This window comes from Alosa pseudoharengus, unplaced genomic scaffold, assembly GCF_046254945.1.
Source record: "Alosa pseudoharengus isolate Yale_2024_CS ecotype anadromous, Long Island Sound unplaced genomic scaffold, YU_APseudo_1.1 YU_APseudo_1.1_scf_17, whole genome shotgun sequence".
NCBI lineage: Eukaryota > Metazoa > Chordata > Actinopteri > Clupeiformes > Clupeidae > Alosa > Alosa pseudoharengus.
In genome coordinates, this window is record NW_027468640.1 from 18,856,476 (window position 1) to 18,865,268 (window position 8,793).

An 8,793-nucleotide genomic window follows, 5' to 3' on the forward strand; every position below is an offset into this window, starting at 1 on the left:
CACACACACACACACACACACACACACACACACACACACACACACACACACAACCAGACACACACACACACACACACACACTCTGAATCAGGTCTGGATTAGGTCAGGGATGGCCCCCAGCTCTATCCTATTTTCTGCTCTAGTGGCACAAACACCTGGGTTCCACATCCAGCCCATTGATCTCAGTGGCTGATAGCACTAAACAAGTTAGCACAACAATTATGATATCAGCCCCATACATGCTGCTGTGCTATCAGTGCATCTACCCCGCCAAAAGACATCTACATGGGACCATATGGCAGATAAAACGTTTAGCATGCGATGGTGCACTTGCTCTTAGGATTATAATGGTGTTATCAAATAATACAGTTTGTGTGTGTGTGTGTGTGTGTGTGTGTGTGTGTGTGTGTGTGTGTGTGTGTATGTGTGTGTGTCTGTGAAACGAGAGAGAGAAAGAGGGAGAGAGAGAGAGAGTGGGTATGAGTCTATGTGTGTGTATGTATGTGTCTTATGTGCACATCAGTGTGTGCATGTCTGTGAGTGTGTGTGTGTGTGTGTGTGTGTGTGTAAGAGAGAGAGAGAGAGAGAGTGTGTGTCTGTGTGTGTGTATGAGTGCGCTGATGTGTGTCTATTTGTCCATCTGTCAATCGGCTCTCAGTGGGGGAGGTAAGTGCTGAAAGAGGGAGTTATACATGAAAAGACAAGAGCAACACTAGCTAGCCACCATGGAGACACAGGGAGATGCCAAAGCTCTCCTCACAGCCCACTTTCCCTCTCTCTCTCTTCCTCCCTCTCTCCCTCTCTCTTTCTCTCTCTCTCTCTCTGTCTCTCTCTTTCCCTTCTCTCTCTCCCTCTCTGTCTCGCTCTTTCCCTCTATCTCTCTCTCTTTCCCTTCTCTCTCTCCCTCTCTCTCTCTGTCTCTCTCTTTCCCTCTCTCACTCCGTCTCTCTCTCTTTCCCTTCTCTCTCTCTCCCTCTCTGTCTCTCTCTTTCCCTCTCTCTCCCTCTCTGTCTCTCTCTTTCCCTCTCTCTCTCTCCCTCTGTCTCTCTCTCTTTCCCTTCTCTCTCTCCCTCTCTCTCTCTGTCTCTCTCTTTCCCTCTCTCTGTCTTTCAACACCCAAGCCCCTCTGTTTTCCCACGGAGCTGGTGAAGCATGCATCACCTTTTTCCCCCCGAAGGAACCTTCTAGAGAGGAAAGGAAGGGGGAAAACGCTATTTGTCTCGACTTCTGATATTTTTAATCTCTCTCTGTCTTAATCTCTCTCTCTCTCTCTTTCTCTGTCTGTCTCTGTCTGTTCATCTCAATTACACATCCTCTGTTGTGAGGAGCTCAGACAGTGCTGATATGATTGATTCAGGCCAGGGAAACCAACAGACAAAGCCGTTCTTTCTGCAGATGGACTGGACTGCTACACGGATGGGTGATGCACCATTTGTTGTAGGTGAAAAATGCACACGCTTGCTCACAGCTAAATTGCAGGGATGTACTTAGTTGCTTGACATCGTTCAAGGTCGTTCCCTGCATGCATTAACACATTAAACACACACATTCACTACACACCTGGGCATGAGCACAAATGTACACAGACACACACACACTCACACAACCCCCCCCCCCCCACACACACACACACACCCCACCACCACACCTCCAACACACACACAGCCTGAGAAACACACACACACACATATACAAACACACACCATTAGCCACAGAGCTTTGACCTTCAAGCAGGGAGACATCGCCGTCTGGCTAGAGATATGAGACACGGATATCAATCTCACAAAAACACACATACACTTACTCACACACACACACACACACACACACATTAGACCCAGGTACACACAGACACAACATATGAGCCTAGTCAATCAGAGCCGTGGAAATCAGAGTAAATGCTTGCTACTGCTGTCAGTTGTGTGTGGGTGTGGACCGGCAGCAGGGAAGGGTGGCAGTGCTGGTGTCTTGTGGTGACGGCTGGTAATGGAGAAAGGGGCTCATGCGACTGGCCAGTTTAATCACATGATTTGTCTGTCTGGTGGAGAGCTGGGGCAGACACATGGATCATTTGTCACGTTTGTCAAAATCACTTTGCCAGGGTGAGGCACTGTGTAGTCACAGTGTGGACGAAAAACACAAGCACACACAAACACACACATAAATACACACACACACACACACAAACACACACACACACACATAGATACACACGCACACACATAGATATATACACACACACACACACAAACACACACGCACACACAGATACACACACACAGATACACATGCTCACACACTCTTAAAATGAATGTGTTGAAAACAACACAACTTGCGTTGTTCTTAACACATCTCTGTGTCCAGATAGGAACAACACATTTCTTTTAAGACTGCACACACACACACACACACAAACACACACACACACACACACACATACACACACACACACACATAAATACAAACATACACACACATGCACACACACATACACACACACACACACACACATAGATACACACACACACACACACACACCATACACACACACACACACACATAAAAATACACACATACACAGACATGCACACACACACATACACACACACACACACACACACACACACAGATACACACACACCCTACTCAACTCATGCAGCTCTGTGCACGTCCGTTTGAGGATATCCAGTTGCAGAGTTGCAGTTAAGTGTCCCCTTGGGGCAAAACAGGCCTTGTGGGGAAAACAGGAGCAAGAACGACAGAAAAAAAAACTGAATGGAGTAACAGAACCACAGCCGGCCCCAAAAATAGCCCCTACAAGGGGACAGTCTACAAGGGCACACAGAGACAGAGATGGAGACAGAGGAGCCATTGTGCCCCAGAGTTTGGCACTGGAGAGGTGCCACAGCCCAGAGAACTTTGGACAAAGTCAGCACCGTCACACGGCCAATGGCCTCGTCACTGCTGAACACAGGAACAGGGGCGCTCAACTCCAGGGTGCAATTCCCTCTTAGGGTGCAAGTTTAAAAAAGACTGTAAACAATGTTGAAAACTGCACTCTCAAACATTAGCTCATGATAAGTCTTTATTGGACCACGTCTTCAATAAAAGTGTTTCGGCCCTAGGCCATCACCAGCGAGATGCCACTCGTCACCGCTGTTACACTGTCCATGGGTAAACATTTGGTCCACATTTGTACTACTGGGACTGTATAGTCACAACAGTTATGGTGAAAATGTGGCTCTCTGATCCTGTATGTTATATTCAGCAAGCCAGTGTTACGACATAAAATGTCCAACTGTGAGCACGGATGACTAGTAGGTCCCTTCACACTATTGCTGACACTCTACATATGCTTCAAGAGGTTGAACCTTCATGTGTTTATCCAAAGAGATCCACAAGTGAGGGAGAAAGTCACAACAAAAACAAACCAATTTCCCTTTAGGAATGACAGAAATAGGGCTGCGTTTGGGGAAAATATCTAATTGCAATAATCTCTGACAGATAATGCAATTATGATTTGATATGTGATAGAATCTTTGAAAGTCAGGTTTCAGTTCAATTTGTTTTGGGACAGACTTGCGAGCTGCAGAGTTAATTACAGCCTTTGTGTTTAGGTAATTGCATTCGTTCAAATGGCAATTTCGAATAAAAATCAATTAATTGTGCCACGTTAGACAGAAATACAATTTCAAGTCACTGCTAGGGGATCATGTAACTTTAATTTGCTGGTCAAGTTAAAGGGCACATCACTAAACAAAAACAAACACAAATAGATACAAAATCTACCCAATAGGCGTGGGCTTTTGTGGACAAGGAGGCAGAAGGTCGCAACAAACCAGATGTTTTGGTGTTTGTCACAGGAAGAGCTCGGTCATGATCTCAGCTGGTTCCCACATGTGGCTGAATTTGCTATTAAAATCACAATTCTGGGGTTACACAAGTTCACTGGCTACATTATTACAAACATGTTTACAAACCACTTGTGTAACAAAGTGTATCAACAGAAGTTGACGTGATCCTGGGGGAAAAGGTAGATATGAAGTAGGCATCTCTGTGTGTCCAATGACCAATGTGAAAGTGAAAAGTGCTACAAAGCATCATCATTCTGATCTCACTGACCCAAGAAGCACAAACTACACACAGATCACACAGAAAATGCTCTAAATATGCACTCAATGAACAAAAGACAGCAAAAAAAGACAGCGCTCATGGGTTTCCAGGTGTGGGACACTGTACAAACAGAACCTGTCAAATTGTTTAATCACTGCTCTGTATCAACACTGTGTGCAATAGTAACCATAACAACTGTACATAATGTCCACACAGTAGACTGACTGTAAATCACTACACCTGTGGTATGGGAAACACAAAATACACGTTCATGTTGGGAATAATGTATGAATAACATCTATAGGTAGTACACAGTGTTATTAGCATTGTAGGTTTGAAGTAAACTGATGTATGGAAATGAATGGTCTATGTCTAGACAATGTAGTTCTATTGAAGTGATTGTTCCCTGCCGATATTAATGGATCTTCTGATACCAACCATTTACTATCTATTAGGATAAAACAATCCAAATTGAACTGAAACATGATTCTGCTTTTTAGAATCACAGTCAGTTCCAATTTATTCTCACGGGAGCTATCCAAGGTGCTGAAACTCAAAAACGTAGCTATTCAACTTCGATGGATATTTAGAGGGAGAGCAAGGACAAATTTTTCCTATGGCCTGGCTGTCTTACTGTGGTGATCCTAAGTTCCCGAACCTGGTAGGCATTCGTTTAGAATGTATTGTTGGTTGCCTACCCTTTGCCTAGTCACCCCAGATGCTCACTATATTCATTGAATGTTTTTACTGCTTGTATTATTATGTTTAAGTAGCTCTTTTGAATGTTGTATGTCACTTGTGATTGATGATGTATCCAATTACTCGTTTTGTATTGAACGCATATCTTATTAGTGGCACGTTGGTTTTTAGAAATGCTTCCAGTGTATAGGTTTTGAGTATAACTATATTGGACTTCTATGTATTGATGTAATTCTGTGCTGGTCTATTTCAGGAGGTGTGCCGTTTCTCCGCACCCTCGAACGTCAGCATAAAGCGGTCTATCACGGTTTCCTCCTGGCCACTTTGTAACAGTGCACCCAAAGGTTGTTATTTTGTTTTGTGGAAAATTGTATGTTTTGTTTGGGTTTTCTTTGTGTAGCTCTACTGTATAGTTGTCTTGCTCTTTGTGTTGCGGGCTGAGTCCGTGATATCCAGATCTGACCTCTTCAACTATCCCCCTCCCCCTGCATTAGCCTATTCATAGTGTGTGTGTGTGCATATATCAGCTTGCCCATTTTGAGGTGTATTGCACTATTTATAGTATCAAGAAGTTACTGGGTTCATTGTGTGCCCATTTTGAGGTGTATCACCATTGTGAGTAGAAAAGTAATGTTTCCCATTTAAACGCTTACGGAATAGTTTCTTCTAGTGTGTGTGAATTGCTTTGCAGTCCCATAGACCCTCCCCTTGTGTTCAGTCTGGGTACTACGGCTTATGCCTCCACTTCGTCGTGGTTGGCCTGATACCCGTATCCGTCCCTCAGCAGTAGATAGCTGCCCCCTTTTTGTTTTTGTTTCCCTTGCCTGTCTGTGTGGGGTGCCTGTTACTGTCTAATTCTTGTGAGAAAATCACCGCTCAGAACCTTGAAAATAATAGTGGTTGTAAATCAAATCTATGTTTGTATTTTGGTAAATCAGCCTCTGTCTAGTAATTCAGTTGTCTACTCTAGGCGGGACATTCTGTTACTAAGGCAAAGTTACAAATGCATGGAATCCCTCTTCAAACCACACTTTGGTCTGTAAAAAGCACACATAGCCTAATATATCTTAATCGTGGAGGTGATATTAGACACAAACAGCAGTGGGTGGGTTAGCCCTTGAACTGTCACTTATGATCTGCGCCTGAGAGAGGGTGTGGATGTTTAGAATGTGGAGCATGCTAGGAAGCTTGGAGAAGAGATCTGTAGAGGCAGATCTCATTATTTGTAAACGTAAATTACTGGCCAGTGGCCACTGTGGGCATGAGAGAGAGAGAGAGAGAGAGAGAGAGAGAGAGAGAGAGAGAGAGAGAGAGAGAGAGATGGTATACTGGTGAGCCCATTGGTGTGGAATTAACTTGGGTGGTGTAGAGTAGCATCATGAGGAGGAGGGAGACATTCCAAACCCTTAAATGCATGAGCCATTAATAGCGCAGGAGAAAAACGCCTTAAAAATACACGACTGAAAATGGACACAGCGGCACATTCGCCCACTGGCCGGACTTACAATACCATCTCTCTCTCTCTCTCTCTCTCTCTGCGTGGCACGTCTTTACCGTGCAGTCAGAGAGCCCACGCAATTACCCTCAATGCAGCTCTCTGGGTTGAGGGCTCCGAGGCTGTATGGATGAGATGAGTCACGGCGAGAGTGGTGCACATACCACCAGCTGCGCAACAGTCGGCTGCAGTCTGAAAAGTGTGAACGAGACAGGGGTGTGCGTCTGTGTGTGTGTGCGCGCGCGTGCATGTGCTTGTGCGCGCGTGTTTGTGTGTGTGTGTTTGTTTGTTTGTGTGTATCCCTGTGTCTGTGTGTGTAGACATTAAGTGTGAGCGCTTGCGCCTGTGTCACTGAGATTGCAATATCAGAATGTGCACAAATTGTTTAGTGCACTAAGTATCATGATCGTACCGTACACATTTGATGACAGCTCTGCTATAGCTGTCACTGGTGATGGTATGGCACTTTCGCCCCGTACTACTTCATACATGCTTTGGAGTGTCTTTTACACGGCCAGCAAAGGCGCTGAGCGCGCATGGAGAGCCGATGAGTCAACCTCGCGAGCGACACACCTCCGTTTGACATTGACACACATTCTCCCTCTGGCGAGGTCCTCGCGCTACCATCTTTGCGCGTCTAGCCCATGACCCCCTTCTTCCCACCCAGCCTATCTCATAGCTACTGATCACAAACACAAACACAAACACAATCGGTTGGATACACACGGAGTTTGTTAAAAGCCAGCTAGTATAGCTCAATGCGCGCGCACGTACACATACAAAAAACACGTACACGTACGCACACATACAAAAAAAACAAAAAAACAATGTGTCTGTGAAATCCAGAAGTGTCATTAAACAGCGTTAATGCACACATTAAGCCTCGCGAAAGATTGTGTGGTTGTCGTTATATGTGGTTCTAATCCTCTACGAGTAATGCCTCCAAAACCACTTCAGTTTATTGCTGTCCTTATGTATTATCGACCTCTGAGGACTGGAGTCGGATGCAACAGCATTGCCCCCTTTGCCCACTACTTCTAAATACGTGCACGGTTTGACGCCTGGTTACCAATTTGCCCTCATATTAGTATGCAATACCGCGCGATTCTAACATGCAATCTTGCCTCTGTTTCCTTTTCTCTCCAAAAGCCCTCTCACACTTTCTTCATCCCCCACATACGTCCCCTTTCTCTTCTCCGCCAGACATTTAATGAAGGAAACAAAGACCATCAATGGCAACATCACACGTGCGTCGACAAAAACATGCCTGTGCACACACACACTCAGACATGACACAAACACGCTCACATACATGCCAACACACAGGCATATGGCTTGGAGCCGAAATTATTATTATTATTATTATTATTATTATTATTATTATTATTATTGTTGTTGTTATTATTATCATCATCATCATCATCAATGTCACATACAGTAGTGTCAGTAGCCTAATGGTTTTTGGGTTATGCTTAAACCACAATGACTAAATAGATATAATTTCCAGATCATTCACAACAAAAGAAGACAAACAGATGAGGATAATAGACGTGGCTACGTGATCTGACGGGATGGAGTACTCCAGGGATTAATAGGCTACAACCAGACATATTCGCAGACATTTCAAACAGATATTGACAAAACCACACAATAAGTTCGATAAGTCGATGAACAGGGTGGTAGCATTTTTCAATATAAAATGCCCACTGAGACACGACAAATTTGGTCTAGACTGTGGGTTCAGAAATTGTAAGAAATAACTTACCTTGAAAGCAACACAAATGTGATGAGGGAGAAAATGCAAAATAACTATATGTGTAAATGACACAACTTCGACTCCAGTGCGTCGGAGATGTTGTTTCCCCTGCTCTCTCGTCAGTTGTTCAAAGTATTCTTCCTTTGCCTTTCACTTTCCAGTACCGTCGTTATTTTTCCACCGCTCTCTCTCCCTCCCAAAATTATCCCCGTTTTTTTCCTCCTTTCTCGGGCAACAGAAAACAAATCCAACAGAAAATATGGAGCCGTCAATCAAGTAACACGGTAGGAGTTAATAGCAAGGGGGGTCTTCATGGCACACAAAACCATAAGGATGGTCTAATTACCGTTCGCGCTGTACTTTTAAGTCTATATAGATAAATTGTGCGAAAGACATCTCCCAAAGCGCATCTGAAGTCGTAAGATTATTGGACTGGGCTGTCTTTATACAAAACGTTTGTTCCCTCCCCCTATTTTAGGAAATGGTAGGTGCTCGTTGTTGAAGGCGCTAGTGGAACAAAACGTGTACGCATTCCAAGGTTCTGGTTACAGCTGTGCATGGGTTAGGCTCAGTGTTGCCAACTTAGCGACTTTGTCGCCATATTTAGCGAGATTTCAGACCCCCCACGCGACTTTTTTTGTAAAAAGCGACTAGCGACAAATCTAGCTACTTTTTCTGGCGTTCTTGGAGACTTTTTGAGACTCTGATGTGATGGCATGTAACGTCCCTT

At 44.3% G+C, this 8,793-nt stretch overlaps 1 protein-coding gene across 1 annotated transcript in view; it reads right to left on the minus strand.

Moving 5' to 3' along the window:
- ndrg2 (NDRG family member 2) overlaps window positions 1–8,482 on the minus strand; it is a 32,344-nt gene extending 23,862 nt beyond the window's left edge. Inside the window, exon 1 of the mRNA XM_076288831.1 lies at window positions 8,073–8,482. The gene's annotated coding sequence lies outside the window, so the exon portion shown is untranslated. The remainder of the gene's footprint in view (window positions 1–8,072) is intronic.
- Between the last annotated feature and the right edge of the window lie 311 nt (window positions 8,483–8,793).